The sequence below is a fragment of the Rutidosis leptorrhynchoides genome, chromosome 6 (genome assembly GCF_046630445.1).
Source record: "Rutidosis leptorrhynchoides isolate AG116_Rl617_1_P2 chromosome 6, CSIRO_AGI_Rlap_v1, whole genome shotgun sequence".
Lineage (NCBI taxonomy): Eukaryota > Viridiplantae > Streptophyta > Magnoliopsida > Asterales > Asteraceae > Rutidosis > Rutidosis leptorrhynchoides.
This window is the reverse complement of record NC_092338.1, coordinates 313,937,755-313,954,326: the sequence shown is the minus strand read 5'-3', so window position 1 is coordinate 313,954,326 and position 16,572 is coordinate 313,937,755. Positions and strand designations below refer to the sequence as shown.

General features: G+C 33.6%; 1 non-coding gene across 1 annotated transcript; it reads left to right on the top strand.

Moving 5' to 3' along the window:
- The first annotated feature begins 16,099 nt into the window (after positions 1-16,099).
- On the top strand, positions 16,100-16,206 carry LOC139856445 (small nucleolar RNA R71). The gene has a single exon (XR_011761927.1). It is a non-coding gene; the product is annotated as a small nucleolar RNA R71 (small nucleolar RNA).
- Positions 16,207-16,572: the final 366 nt, after the last annotated feature.

Genomic DNA, 16,572 nt, shown 5'->3' with positions numbered 1-16,572 from the left:
CATTCAATTTAAATGGTACATAGGCTGCAAATTGGGCCATTAGTGGACTGCTACATTCAGTTTTCTAGTGGGCTGGATATTGCCTTGGGTTGATGTAACAAGATCTAGCTTATATTGGATCGAATGATAATAATAATATACGCGTATGATGGTGAAAGGATGATAATATTATGCGTATGTTAATGAATATGTTATGAATATGATGCGTGAGAGGAGTTATGATGATCATGATATATGTATAATGATCATCACGATGATGTTTAGATAATGATATTGATATGTGTTTGATGATGAAAATGATTTATGAAACGATAAGAGTATTGGTGATAATCGCGATGTTAAAATAAAATGACGAGATTGAGGATGAGGTTATGATAATGATTATGGTTAAGGATGTTATTGGGTTAGCGGGACGTCATTCAAACCCGGACTTGGGCATTTTTTTTAGGATTACTCATTTGAGGTAGTTATTTATCTATTCATTATTAATATTATCACCTTATTATTATTATTATTATTATTATTATTATTATTATTATTATTATTATTATTATTATTATTATTATTATTATTATTATTATTATTATTATTATTATTATTATTATTATTATTATAGGTATTATTATAGGTATTAACATACAACATTTTAGTATTAGTATTATCATTAACTTAGTATTATTATATTTATTATGTTAACAAACAAAAGATACTTTTATAAAAATATAGTTTACATATATCATGGCTATATTAATATTACATGATATTTTCCTTAAGGTTTTATTATCTATAATTATCTAAGATTAATTAATTTACATGGCATATATAAATATATTTTTGGGTATATATATAATCATATAGGTAAATATTAATTTTAAAACATTATATAACATTTGTAATAAATAAATATTATTTTAAGATACTTTAAATTTAATATATAATATATATAAAATAGTTACGACTAATCTATTTATTAACCTGACATAAATTATTAAAGTATTAATATATAAACTTGTTTGATTATGATTAAGTGTTTTAATATATATATATATACACAACTGATATAGGTTCGTGAATCCGAAGTCAACTCTATACTTGTTAAATGACGTCATATGTATTTTTACTACAAAATACATTAGGTGAGTTTCATTTGCTCCCTTTTTAATTGCTTTTGCAATATATATTTTTGGGCTGAGAATACATGCGCTGTTTTATAAATGTTTTACGAAATAGGCACAAGTACTAAAACTAATTCTATGTGGGTTTAAACCAGAAATATACCCTTAACTTGGTAACATTAAACTACTTGTCTATGTACGGTAGGCGCGAATCCTAAAGATAGATCTATTGGGCCTGACAAACCTCATCCTGACTATGGGATGCTTTAGTACTTCGAGGTTATTTTAAACACACATGATCTAGTGTACTTCAGAGGGTAAAACATGAATGTTAAGGCTTGTTACCGGGTGCCTACAACTTATAGAATACTTTTATACACTTGCTAGTGTACATATATTTATAAACGGAAATCTTGTGGTCTATTAATATATTGAAATGATTATCATGATAAACCTATGAACTCACCAACCTTTTGGTTGACACTTTTAAGCATGTTTATTCTCAGGTACGATTTAAGTCTTCCGCTGTGCATTTGCTCAATTTAAGGACATTACTTGGAGTCGATCATTGTAATGGGACCAAATGTTGATGACTTCGTCTAGGGGGATAAGGACGGGTCACTACAGTTAGGAATGTTACCCTGTAGTCCAAATCACACTAACACAACCATTGTCATACGGATCTCACTCCCATGAGTTTAATGACCCGAAGACTCCTCGATTCGCAAATTCCAAGATGACTCATAACTAGAATCTTTACGCGATTCTCTAACCACACACTCTACGGAGTGTAACTCAATTTTACAATCATTAGACTTGCTACGTCCCATCACGGGATTCAAGTCCTCGTCGCACACACATACACACTAATCGATTATCCTAGTTAAGAAGAGTAACTTTAACCAATGACAATCTCAATAGTGCACCCACTACTTAGGGTGACTAAGTACGCGTCGAACACGTGAGTTTACTCACTCACCTTAGCTAACTGAAACCACCGTAACAATTTCTGACTAACAATGAACCCGATGTGTCTACAAGCACATCATCCGAGACAACTATATCCTAGGAACCAATAAACGATTCCTAGTTCATCCCAAATCTACCCCAACCATGTCACGTTTCCTCTGTTCGGTACTCGTCATGTCATGCTTGATGTCAAGATACACTTTCATAATAATGGTGATCGGTCGCTATTACAAATGCGTACCTTACCATTTTCACATGGTCACGCAAAGTACTTTACTCAGACTGACGTAACATTCACACAAAATAACACGCGATAACTCCTAGTACCTGAATGACCAAAGTCCTTATCGTGAACTTGATCACTCAAAATCGCCAAACATTTGAATTTCTCCAATAGATTCATCCCTAGGACACCGCATCAAATAGATACCTGTATACACATACACCTATATACAATAAAATAATAAATGTAACCCAAATACACCGCAACAACAAGTCCACCTACAACCAAGGTGACTATCACTAAAATAACGTTCAAGTTTGCCTACTTACATTAGACACTATCCATCTAAGGCACTAATTTACACACGAAATAAGGCCCTACATAATCACACTTTGAACAAACAGAAGTCCTAGTTAGTCACCTACTCTAAGGCACTAACAAATCTCAATCCGACCCGTATTCCAACAAGTCCCGCAAATAATACGTAACTGTCAATAAGTCTAAGACTAGGCACCTATTCCAAGGTCACCTAATTCCCTTAGACTATGCTCTGATACCACTTGTAACGACTCAACCCGTTATCCAACCGAGTACGCAGTAAAAAAAAATTATATATGACAGAAGGTTGCGTGGCGCAATCCACTGCCTGTGCGCGGCGCGCACAAGGCTTGGTCAGCTTCTGTCCGAAATTTCCAATTTTCAATTAAAGATCTCCCACTTCCCGACACTTTTAGACGAAACGCTTTTTACAACACATTATAATAAACACGACTAACACGTTCCAATAATAAAATGAGTTTTACGACTCCGGGCCTACATCGGCCGTTTTATGACTTTCGTATAAAATATAAGTTTCAATCCCAATTTACATTTAGACGAGTTAGGACTCTATAACCCAACCCGATACCAAGAGCATAATCCTGGGGATTACCAAATCCCCAATCCGCGTCCGCATATCCAAAAGCTACCCCATCGAGCCCAAGCGCTTCTACGCAACTAGTCTAACAACTAGCTAGCCTCATAACACAATACCTGAAAAGGTAAACAACGAGAGGGGTAAGCTAACGCTTAGTGAGTGCAATAAGTATACACATACATATATAACCTACTTACTTGCAATCACTTACATAATTTACCTCATACACGCTAGCATTTAAATTAGCATACTGATGTTTCGCGAGGTGTATATAAAATACTATTAAATTTTACAAGGAAATACTATTAAATACGATACAATTTTACACAAGATATTTATTTATTTATAGAATGGATATACTTAAACCTTGCTACAACACTTATAGGCAGTGTACCTAATCGTACAGTAGTGTAGTTTTTAGTAAGTCCGGTTCGTTCCACAGGGAAAATCTTTAAACAAAGCTTAACGCTATATTAGTTTACTTTTATAAAAATACAAATATATATACAAGTAATATTATTATTATAAAGGGGGGTTTTTACCGTTTAATGACCGGTTTGTCGATTTTAAAACTTTAGTCGCAGTTAAAACCAAATGTAAAATATTAAAAATAAATACAAGACTTAAATTAAAGCGTAAAGTAAATAACGATAATGAAATTGCGAATAATAAAAGTGCGATAAAATAAACTTGCGATAATTAAAAAGTACGACAATTAAAAGTGCAATTAAATACAATAACAATAAATAAAAATGCGATAATTAGAAGTGCAATTAAATATAAAATAAAGGAAATTAAATATGAAATAAAAGAATTATGCTTATTTAAACTTCCGTAATCATGATGTTTGACGTGTTGATTTTAGTTTTATGCCCATGGGTTAATTGTCCTTTGTCCTGGATTATTTAATATGTCCGTCTGGTTTTTGTCCATAACAGTCCATCAGTCATAAATATAAAGTGCGAGTGTCCTCGTCAAATTATCCTTATACCCGAAGTTAAATATTCCAACTAATTGGGGACTTAAACTGTAACAAGATTTTAATACTTTGTTTAATAATTACACCAGGATGTCGACTGAGTGTAACCCAAGGTTTTAATATTTTGTTATCAATTATACCAAGTGTCCTTGTACATAATTTCACCCCTGTTTTAATTATTCTAGTGGCTATTAATCCATTCCCGTGTTCAGTTAAATGAACGATTATTCGTACATATAAATACCCCGCCCATCGTGTCCGATCGAGTGTATATGGTAATTTATAGGGACGCCCAATTGTAAATCTTTATATTAACATTAACAAACTATCATTTAGTTAAACAAATATAAAGCCCATTAATAGCCCATAGTCTAATTTCCACAAGTGTCGTTCGTTTGTCCAAACCCCAATTATGGTACAAAGTCCAATTACCCAATTTTAGTAATTAGCCCAACAACATGATTACTTCGGATTAAATAAGCATAATAATAACTTAGCTACGAGACATTAAATTAAAAAGGTTGAACATAACTTACAATGATTAAAAATAGCGTAGCGTTACACGGACAGAATTTCGACTTACACCCTTACAACATTCGCTAACATACCCTTATTATTAAAATTAAAATTAAAATTATAATATATATATATATATAATACGTTTTATGAGAGAAGAAGAAAAAGGATGATGAAAATGATCAGAATTCGGTTGGCTTTATAGGGAATTGAGTTCAGGGGTACTCCGCGACTCGCGGCCCTTTTTGCCTCCAAACTCCGCGAGTCGCGGAGTTTGCTTTTACAACTCACTCCAAATTGGATCTTAGTCTGCCGACGGTTTTAAATATTAATATAATATATAAATAATTATAAGAATTATTTAAATATTATATTATATTATATTTATGTGCATAGTTGACTTGTAATTTTTAGTCCGTTGCGTCGAGCGTTGAGAGTTGACTCTGGTCCCGGTTCCGGATTTTCGAACGTCCTTGCGTACAATTTAATATCTTGTACTTTGCGTTTTGAATCTTGTACTCTTGTAATTTCGAGACGTTTCTTATCAATATTTGGAACCTCTTTGATTGTATTTTGTACTTTTGAGCTTTTTGGTCGTTTGCATCTTCAATTCATCGAATCTGTCTTTTGTCTTCACCTTTTATTATTTAAACGAATATCACTTGTAAATAGAACAATTGCAACTAAAAGCTTGTCTTTCTTGAGGAATAATGCTATGAAATATATGTTCATTTTTAGCATTATCAAATATTCCCACACTTAAGCGTTGCTTGTCCTCCAGCAATATCGTCTTGAAACACTAGAATCACTTCTTTATTCTTCACACTTTGTACATCAGTGATTTCTATACGGCGGTATAAACAATGGTAGTAACGATATGGTTTACAGTCCCACATGACTATAAAAATTTAGATCCATTAAGGAATTTGGATCTTTATGAAAACATTTGATCTTTTGAAAATTAAATCTAGTTTTTACCCTAGATAAGTTTTCCGGAATAACCCTTTACCGGTGTTTGCAAAATATTTTTGTGGGTTTGGTGGGTTTCAGATTTGAAAATTTTAGCTCAAAACTTGCGGTTTTGTGTCACCCACTTGCTAAACTTGTATTTGGAAAGCAACACGTCCAGTTTACTTGTCCCGTATATTAACTTTCGGTAAACTACCGTCCGGTTGTAAAGGAAAGCGTTGAACAAGCAACTGTTAAGGCAATGTCCCCTGACATGCTTTTAATTATGGTCTATAACGTGTCGGACGCAATTACTATCCTTGGTAGGAGCAATAGTAAAGCTCACCCTTATGATTTTTCGGTCTGGCACAAGGTCCTGTATTTGAACACTATGCAACCACCGTTCTTACGGTTGACACCCGATTTAGTTCAGGTGACCTAATGAATTCCAGGTGAATTCCTAGGATTTTACGTTCAATGGTAATGAACGCATTGAAAATAGGGTTTTCAGAAAACAAATCGGTTTGTAATTTTGATCAAAATATTTTCTCGTTCAAGCTCGAGTTTAGATATCATTGAATTCCATGAGTTTGAATTCTCAATCTTTAAGGTCAATCTCTAAGATTGAGTAATATCAGGCTTAAAAGCTGATTTTTAATCTTTTAAGGAGATTATCCTTTCTGGGGATCTGATTCATTAGTCTTATCCAGCTAATTTGCATGGTGCCCCCCCCATTGTACGAGATAAATCCTTCTCATGGTTAGGATAAATCTGACCACTTGGCGACCCTGTTTAATGCTGAGGTCCGTGGATTTCCTGCTGATTTTAGAGATGACTTTTCTAGATTTTTCGTCAACCTACAGCTGGTCTGGACGACAACTTCTTGACCTAAATCAAGAAGCGCGTGTCTTTTTCGGAAGACTTTACTTCCTTTTAATGATGGAATTGATTCATCGTGTAGATCCATCTTTCTTACAGTAAATCAAGTAAAACTTTTTAGTTTAGTCCAAAGCAAAAGTATTTTCAGTTATTTGTATAAAAATATGTGATATATGTTTTGAATAACTTGGAGAATTTTCCCACACTTGGCTTTTATTTTCCTTTTTATTGTTCTCTATTCCATTTTAAATGAATTTTAACATTTTAGTTTGTTTCTCAATTTATGTCCTTTCCGAGGTAACAATAATTTCGGTGTTAAAACCTAGTTTTATCGTTCATAAATATGTATAAACATGATTTTGAGTTCATTTAATTGAAAATTTTGAAAAAATTTTACTAGAATTGGGTAGTCAGTATATAAGACTAGGGCTGTTCTTTATTATCAGAGAGCACTAGATTCTAATACAACTACTGCTTTACTAGTATTTTTAATGGTAACCCAGTGTTTAAGATAAAAATTTTAAAATCCGAAAGAATTTAACCCCTTCCCACACTTAAGATCTTGCAATGCCCTCATTTGCAAGAAATCAGTAACAATTTAAATTATTGAGGGTGATTTGTGTGAAAATGATTAAATTTTACCAAAGTTTCCAAATATATTGGCGTTTGTTTGCTGAATGATAAATGGTGCACATCATTTGTTCATTCCGTCTTGTTGTTATTTCACATATATTTTGCATCTTGTCGTCAAAATTAGTTGCTTTTGCTGAACTTAATGCCAGTCTTTGAAAATGCGTTGTTTTACCCTGTTGTGTACATAAGATAAACTGCAAACATATATACATATTTTTGAAGTTTGGTATATTACCCCACATTCAAAAATTATTAAAATCTAAGAATAAAAGTTAGAAAATTATAAAAACTACTACAATATTAACATAAGTATTAAACGTATCAACATTACAAATTACAAAATAAATAAAACTAAGTATACTAGGGATGATACTGATACCAATAGGGGTTCCATGCATAACCATAGGTGCTATAAAATGCTTCGGCTGGGTTATACGTAGGATACGGTGGTTGAATCTCTATAGACCAGGGAGGGAATATGGGCTTTGGAGTAGGAATATAGTTTCTACCTATATGTTGGCAATAAGCTATGATTTGGTTTTGATGAACTTGCCAATCTTCAAATGCTCTTTGTCTAGCATTTTCGTACTCCTGTGCAGCTATAAACCTTTGCATTTCTTGCATTTCATTTCCCCCTCCTACATTACCTTGCTGTTGGTTTCTCTCAACCTGTGGATGTCTACCATGGTATTGTACTGCGGCGTTATTTCGCCTCTTCAAAAATTTCGCACCATGGTATACATTTAAACCTATTGTATCGCGGGGTTCTGGTTCTTCGACTAATAATCCCTCCCGACTTATATCCACACCGAGATATTCAGCAATCAAAGTAATAAAATACCACCTCCTATTATGCTATGCGGTCTCATCCCCCTAACCATAGCTGATAAATAATAACCCACACAATAAGGTATACTTACAGCGCTTTGTGGGTCTCGAATACACATATGGTAAAACAAATCCTGTTCATTTACCTTTTCCTTGTTCTTACCTCTTTGTGTAATCGAATTAGCTAAAAACCTATGAATTACTCTTAATTCAGCTCTATCTATATCCAAATAAGAGTAATTTCCCCCTTTTAATCGGTGATAGCTTGTCATTTGACTCCATACACCATGTGTATCAAAATTTTCATCTATCTTTCTACCATTTAGTATCAACCCTCTACAATCGGCAGATGCTAACTCCTCAGGCGTATATATACGTAAAGCCTGAGCCATGTCTAGTAAAGACATATGGCACATCGAACCTCCTAACAAAAATCTAATAAAAGATCGATCGGTTAAACTAGCTACCTGATCATTTAATTCTATACTACACAACAATTTTTCACACCATACTTTATATACAGGTCTACGCATGGTGAATAAACGTACCCAGTCATTAAAAGTAGAATTACCATACCTCTGTGCAAGTAATTCCCTAATTGGCCCGGCCAATTCTACAGCTTCTAATGGTCCCCATTCTATGACCCTAGGTACCTCAACAACTTTAGAATGAAGAGTATGCAAACCCCTTTGGTATTTTGGATAATCTATCCAAAGTCTGTCAAATCTCAGGTTCGGGTGCAAATCTTCCAAGTGCATATCAGAAAATGTCATGACTGGATGAGGTATATCTTGCTTGTAGTAGTTATCCACCTCTTGTTGTTCTGCATTCTCAGTAGGAGCATTGCGAGCTTGGGATGAAGATTCACCCCTTTCAGTTTGCAAAACACATCAAACACAATTTTTGTGCATCCAAATATGCATTAGTGTCAGCAAAATCATCAATCAAAATAATTACAATGACATGATCAATTTATATCAAACTTAAGCTCATTTTCATATTTTTATTAAATCTACACTTTTTCAAATAAGCATATACGAAAATGTTCGTCAAGTTCATAAGCATTCAACTCAAATAACATGTCAAAATAATCATCACTAGCAATTAAACAAGTTTTAAATGGCATTATCTCTCAAAAATCAAGTTCATGAATTTTAGACTTGAAAAAGTCCACTTTAATTCTCAAAATCATGTTTAGGCTCAAAGTTTGGATCATTTAACTACCTAAACATGTTACACTACTTAATTTAGCAACAATTCATGATAAAAATCGGCCATAACCTGTTTATATCAAAAAGCCCCAATTTTGCTCAAGAACACAAACCCTAGATTACTCAAAATTTGAAGTTTAAGGCTTCTAATCATGTTAAATAGCATCAATCTAGGTTATACAAGCATAATACATAAACAATTTAAGCATAATTACACTAAAAAGCATCAAAATCAAATTGAGGAAAAAAATTGCTCAAGAACACTAATTTTCGGATTAAATGGTGTTTAGGTGTAGAAATTTACCATTTTTCTTGAGTAATTCCTTGATAGCATCCTTCTCAACATGATTTTAGTAAAAGATTTGATGATTAACGGTTAAAAATTGTGATTTTGGGGGTGTTTTCTCGTGTATTTTCGGCAGTATTTTCGCAGTCTTTTGTTTTTGTGGGTTGGGTTTGAGCTGTTCGTTCAGCTTTATTTTTTTCTGTAATTTGGTCCCTCCGCGAGTCGCGGGGTTTTTACTCTACTCGCGGAGTTTTTTTTTTTTTTTTTTTTATATCTTATACTAATTAAAACAATTAAGTAATTAATTTTAAAATTTTGTTTCCTTTGTTATTTAGGACGAGGTCGTTTCGGATCGATGTCCTAGTCCGTCCTTCGACAAAATTTTTAAAATTTGTCTTTTTGTAGTGATTGTTTTAAAAGCTAAGATTTTTGGGTTTTTTTTAATGTTTTTGGCATACTTTAATTCAATAAGATTAAAAATAATGATAATAAAAGTTCTCGTCCCTCCCTTGGGTAAAGCAATTTCGGTTTAAAGACCTAGTCTTCAACTTACGACGAATTTTAAAAATCATATTTTTAACTTAATGAGATAAAGTAAATTTTTGTTTTTAAATTCACACAATTTAAATATAAAATTCAAAATTAATATTAAAAATTCACACCAAACTTACAATTTCAAATGCATAAAATTAAAATTCATATTTTAAAAATTAAAAATTCACACCAAACTTAATTTAAAAAAAAATTCATATTATAAATTCACACCAAACTTATATTAATTTTTCAAATATTTACAATTTTAAAAATATTGTTTTTACAAAGTTTACAATATTAATTTTAGATTTAAATAATAATTTTAAAAACATGGTAAAAATAAAATTAAAAACCTTTTTGGCTTTTTATCCCACTTTCATCAATCAAATATTATCAAAAATATGCGCCCCTCTTTTCGGTAAAGTAATTTCGGTTCCAAGACCTAATTTAACTCATGACGAATTTTTGAAATATTTTGGGTTGATTGATTAAAGATATTTATACCTTAAGAATAAACGTTAAATTTCGCAGTGATGTAATAAATTTTTGAATGATATCAATAATTTCGGTCGCCAAACCTAATTTTATTCAATACCAATTTAATACTTTATAGCGAACAAATTAGCGTTTATTATCAAAAGGTAAAAAAAAAAACTGTACAGACTTACCTGTGAAATAGATTTCTTAGTTATATGATCTATCACATTCATAAGATAGACGGTTTAATTGGTTTTCCATAGCTACATAGGCGTAACCTCGAGCATTCAGTGTCTTTTCTTCTAAACATATGAACGGTCCATCTCTGCATAAAGTAACAAATTCGGTGTTTGAATAGGTTTGATTATTTGAACATTTACCTCCATGTGACCATTTTCCGCATTTGTGACATCTTTCTAGGTGTCGTGCTCTTCTTTTCGCTGCGGATTTTGATTTTCCTTTACCAAATTGTAACTTATTATCTTCGCATCTGGATTCTTTTCTAACTCCGTCCAATCTTTCTCTGATTACTGATACTATTTCACTCGGTAATGTGTCATTATTACGTTTAGTGATCAAAGCGTGTAGCATTAGACCATAGTTTAGTTCACAGGCAGTCTTCATTTTGTAAAAACCTAAAAAAATAAAAATTCAGAATGGGGGAAGAAGACTAGTTCTTTAGGGTCTGCTAGGGAAAGACCATTCGGGTTCTATTTTCAAAAACTACACGAAAACAGACAATCTAACTCTAACAGAAATACATATTATCCTTTAAAGACTTGATTATCCCCACACTTAGTTAGCTGTGGTGTCGAAATTGTGATTAACTTCGTTGTCGACTTCCATCGGACTATCTATGTAGTGTTTAACTCTGTGACCATTAACTTTAAATTCAATCCCATTTGAATTTATTAATTCTATCGTTCCGTATGGGAAAACTCTTTTGACTATGAATGGTCCAGACCATCTTTATTTCAATTTTCCAGGAAATAGCTTGAATCGTGAATTGAAAAGAAGAACTCTGTCTCCTTCTTTAAATTCTTTTGAACTTCTGATTCTTTTATCATGCCATTTCTTCATTCTTTCTTTATAGATTAACGAATTTTCGTATGCTTCATGTCTTAATTCTTCTAATTCGTTTAGTTGACTTAATCGTAGACGTCCGGCTTCATGTAAATCAAGATTACATGTCTTCAAAGCCCAAAATGCTTTGTGTTCAATTTCTACTGGAAGATGACATGCTTTTCCATAAACAAGTCTAAAAGGTGTGGTTCCAATTGGAGTTTTGTAGGCTGTTCTAAATGCCCAGAGTGCATCTTCCAATTTAATGGACCATTCCTTCAGATTTGATCCTACGGTTTTCTCTAGAATACGTTTTAAAGCTCGGTTGGTATTTTCAACTTGTCCACTTGTTTGTGGATGATATGCGGTGGAGATTTTATGAGTTACTCCATATCTTTTAAGAACTTTCTCAAGTTGATTATTACAGAAATGAGTACCTCGATCACTTATTAAAGCTTTCGGTGTTCCAAACCTTGCAAAAAGACGTTTTAAAAAGTTGACTACAACTCGTGCATTGTTAGTTGGGAGAGCTTGTGCTTTCGCCCATTTAGATACATAATCAATGGCTACGAGAATATATAGATTATTATGAGATTTTGGAAATGGACCCATAAAGTCAATACCCCAAATGTCAAATACTTCACATACTTGTATGACATTTTGTGGCATTTCATCACGTTGACTTATTTTTCCGGCCCTTTGACAAGCATCACAGGATTTGCAAAGAAGGTGTGCGTCTTTGTAAATTGTAGGCCAATAGAATCCAGCATCATAACTTTTCTTGCTGTTAGTTGAGGCCCATAATGCCCTCCTGTTGGTCCTGTGTGACAATGGTTTAATATTTTACTAGCTTCATCTCCAAATACACATCGGCGTATTATTCCATCGGGACAACTTTTAAACAGATGTGGATCTTCCCAGAAATAGTGTTTTATATCACTGAAGAATTTCTTTCGTTTTTGGTACGATAATCCTTTTTCAAGGAATCCACATACTAAATAGTTTGCATAGTCTGCAAACCATGGAATTTCTTTATAATCTATCTTCAATAGATATTCATCAGGAAAGTTATCTTGTATGGCCGATTCATTTAGAACTTCTAATTCGGGATTTTCAAGACGAGAAAGATGATCAGCGGCGAGATTTTCTGCTCCTCTTTTATCTCGGATTTCAATATCAAACTCTTGTAAGAGTAAGATCCAACGGATTAATCTTGGTTTAGCATCTTGTTTCGAAAATAGGTATCTAAGAGCAGAATGGTCGGTATAAACCATCGTTTTTGCTAGAACGAGATATGATCGAAATTTGTAAAAAGCAAAGACAATAGCAAGGAGTTCTTTTTCAGTAGTTGTATAGTTCGTTTGTGCTCCTTGTAACGTCTTACTAGCATAATATATAGGTTGAAATCGTTTTTCAATCCTTTCTCCTAAAACGGCTCCCATTGCAAAATTACTTGCATCGCACATTAGTTCAAATGGTAGATTCCAATTTGGTGTTATCATGATCGGCGCATTAGTGAGTTTCTCTTTAAGAATATTAAAAGATTTGATGCACTCATCTGAAAAGATGAATGGAGCATCCTTTTCTAGGAGTTTATTCATAGGAGTGGCAATTTTAGAAAAATCTTTTATGAAACGTCGGTAAAAACCGGCATGCCCTAGAAAACTCCTAACTCCTCTAACATTGGTGGGATGTGGAAGTTTAGCAATTACATCTACTTTAGCTCTATCCACTTCAATTCCTTCTTTTGAAATTTTATGTCCAAGAACGATACCTTCTTTAACCATGAAATGGCATTTCTCCCAATTAAGTACTAGATTTGATTGTTCGCATCTAATGAGCATTCGTTCAAGATTAGCTAGACATGTTTCAAATGTATCACCGAAGACTGAAAAGTCATCCATGAAAACTTCCATGCATTCTTCTATCATGTCATGAAAAATCGCCATCATACACCTTTGAAAGGTTGCAGGGGCGTTGCAAAGTCTAAATGGCATGCGTTTGTAAGCAAAAGTACCATAAGGGCACGTGAATGTGGTTTTCTCTTGATCTTTGGGTGCTATTGGAATTTGAAAATATCCGGAAAATCCATCTAGAAAACAATAGTAACTATTTCCGGCTAATCTTTCCAACATTTGATCTATGAAAGGTAAGGGAAAGTGATCTTTTCTGGTGGCGTCATTTAATTTTCTATAATCAATACATACACGCCATCCTGTTACAGTCCTAGTAGGAATAAGCTCATTTTTCTCATTTGTAATGACAGTCATGCCACCCTTCTTAGGCACGCATTGAACTGGCTTACCCATGGACTATCAGAGATTGGATAAATTAGACCTGCATCTAGCAGTTTAATAATCTCTTTCTTAACTACATCTTGCATATTAGGATTTAGTCTTCGTTGGCGTTGCACATACGTTTTATGACCTTCTTCTATAAGGATTTTATGTGTGCAATACGAAGGACTTATTCCTTTAATATCATGAATCTTCCATGCAATGGCTGGTTTATGAGCTTTCAACACAGAAATGAGTTGTGATTTCTCATTTTCAGTAAGAGAAGATGATATTATTACAGGTAATTCAGATTCACCACGTAAATAAGCGTATTCCAAATGGTTTGGAAGTGGCTTTAACTCTAATTTCAGAGGTTCTTCTATCGATGATTTGTATCGATATCTGTCTTCTTCTTTTAGCATTTGAATTTCTTCTGTTGTTGGTTCATATCCATTAGCTATAAGTGTAGCTAACATTTCAGCTTCATCAATTGGTTCATTACCTTCTCCTAAAGAACATTCTCCTGTTCCTTGTAATTCTGGAAATTCTTCTAATAATTCTGCATGTGCATCTATAGTTTGAATATAATAACATGTATCATCTGCAGATTACGGTTGTTGCATTGCTCTATCAACTGAAAAGGTAACACTCTCATCCTCTATACTTAGGGTCAATTTCTTACCGAACACGTCTATAATTGCTTTAGCCGTGTTTAAGAATGGTCTTCCTAATATGAGAGGAACTTGAGAATCTTCTTCCATGTCCAGAACAACAAAATCTATTGGAAATACTAAAGTACCAACTTTAACTAGCATGTTTTCCATTATCCCTCTAGGATATTTTATTGATCTATCGGCTAGTTGTATGCTTATTCTAGTTGGTTTCAATTCTCCAAGGTCTAGTTTAGCGTATAGTGAATACGGCATTAGATTTATACTAGCACCTAAGTCTGCCAATGCTTCTATTGAACTAAGACTACCCAGAAAACATGGAATTGTGAAACTTCCTGGATCAGATAATTTTTCTGGTATCTTATTCAACAGCACTGCTGAACAATTAGCATTCATAGTAACAGCCGAGAGTTCTTCCATTTTCTTTCTATTTGAGATTAGATCTTTCAAGAATTTAGCATATCTAGGCATTCCTGAAATCACATCAATGAAAGGAAGATTTACATTTATCTGTTTAAACATATCCAAGAATTTGGATTGCTCGGCTTCAAGTTTCTCTTTCTTCATTTTACTCGGGTAAGGAAGTGGTGGTTTGTATGGTTTAATATAAGGTTTAGCCTTAACTGTGTTATATTCATTAACCTTTTCAACTACCGGTTTTTCCTTATCTTGATCAGGTTGTGGTTCTTGTGGAGTAGGAATAGCTTCATCAGAAGTTACAAGTATTTCAGGTGGTTTAAGTGTTGTACCACTTCTTGTGGTAATAGCTTTAGCTGTTTCATTCCGGGGGTTAGCATTTGTATCACTAGGTAGACTTCCCGGTTTTCTTTCACCTATTAACCTTGCTAGGTTACTTACTTCTTGTTCCAAATTTTGAATAGAAGCTTGTTGATTTCTAAATGCTTGAGCATTTTGTTCATTAGTTTGTTTCTGAGATGTGAAAAATTGCGTTTGAGTTTCAACTAGCTTCATCATCATATCTTCTAAATTCGGCTTTTTATCATCGGTTTGTTGTGGTGGTTTGTTTTGAAAATTAGGTCTTTGCTGATTGTAATTATTATTGGATACTTGTTGATTGCTAGGACCTTGTTGGTTGTTGTATGGAATATTTCGGTTATAGTTCTAGTTTTGATTGTAATTCGGTCTTGGCGGTTGATAATTATTCTGATAATTATTTCCAGGCCTTTGGTTTATGTATGAAATATTCTCTCTTTGTTCCATTGTTAATTCAATACTGAGACAATCTTTTGTCAAATGTGGTCCTCCACATTGCTCACAACTAATTCGTATTGAGTGAATATCTTTAGTCATCTTTTCCATTCGTCTCTCGACAGCATCTATCTTTGCGGAAATAGAATCTAAGTCATGGCTAGAATCGGCTCTAGCTGCTTTAGATGATCTAACGATATCTTTTTCTTGGTGCCACTCATGTGAGTGGGAAGTAGTGTTATCAATAATTTTGTAAGCATCAGTTTCGGTTTTCTTCATAATAGAACCACCAGCTGCTATATCTATGTCTTTTCTTGTAGTGATGTCGCATCCTTGGTAGAATATTTGTACTATTTGACAGGTGTCTAAACCATGTTGCGGACATCCTCTTAACAACTTTCCAAATCTTGTCCATGCCTCATATAGAGTTTCATTCGGCTTCTGTGTAAACGTAACAATTTCTCCTTGAAGTCTTACGGCTTTAGATGCAGGAAAGAATTGTTTAAGAAATTTTTCAACTAATACGTCCCATGTATCGATCGCCCCTTCAGGTAATGATTCCAACCAATCTTTGGCTTCTCCCTTTAAAGTCCAGGGAAATAACATGAGATATATCTGTTCATCCTCCATTTCTCGGATTTTAAATAGTGTGCAGATCCTATTAAAGGTACGTAGATGTTCATTTGGATCTTCCTTCGGTGCACCACTAAATTGGCATTGATTAGTCACCATGTGTAGAATTTGTCCTTTGATTTCATAATCTGGCGCATTAATGTCTGGATGAGTAATTGCGTGACCTTGGCCAGTGCGTTTAGCTCTCATTCGGTCTTCCATACTTAA